The sequence below is a fragment of the Pterocles gutturalis genome, unplaced genomic scaffold, assembly GCF_000699245.1.
Source record: "Pterocles gutturalis isolate BGI_N339 unplaced genomic scaffold, ASM69924v1 scaffold29633, whole genome shotgun sequence".
In the NCBI taxonomy this organism is placed as follows: domain Eukaryota; kingdom Metazoa; phylum Chordata; class Aves; order Pterocliformes; family Pteroclidae; genus Pterocles; species Pterocles gutturalis.
Window position 1 is genome coordinate 3,242 of NW_010126576.1, and position 639 is coordinate 3,880.

Genomic DNA, 639 nt, shown 5'->3' on the forward strand with positions numbered 1-639 from the left:
GGGTTCTTTTTCCCCAGCTGTCGCAGCGGTTTTGGGGGGTCCCGGAGCGAGGGGGCCGTTGCGTTACCCTGACTGTCGCCTCTCGGCGTGCGGGCTCTGTATTTATTGTCATTTATCCTGTAAATACAGAGGGGGGGCTGGGGCGGCTCTGAGGTCCTGAACCCGCTGCCTCCCCTCTTACATGTAGACAAATACATACAGTATGTGAAAGATACCCGTAGCTTTGCTTTTTTATATGTAAAAATCTATTTAAAAAAAAAAAATCGAAACCCATACCCGTTCAACCCCCCGGTTTCTGTGACATTCCGTCTCACCCATCCGCTCCCGGACCTTTGCGGAGGAGCAGGAGGGGCTGGGCTGTCCCCCCCTCCTCTTCCTTGCTCCTCCCTGCCTCGATTTTTGTAATCGGAGTTACGGGGTGCTCAGCTTTACTTTGCAATTCCTTGGGAAATATTTAATTTTATTTTTCTCTTTTCTTTCTTTTTTTTTTTAAAGCTGGGTGGCTTTCAGAAGCTGAGGATGCAAAAAACAAATGGAAAAAAAAGGAGAGAAAAACGGAAAATCCACATAAAAGCTAACTTTTACAGTGTTACCGTTATCTAGCACGTGCTTCTCTACTAACACCCACTATATACACCA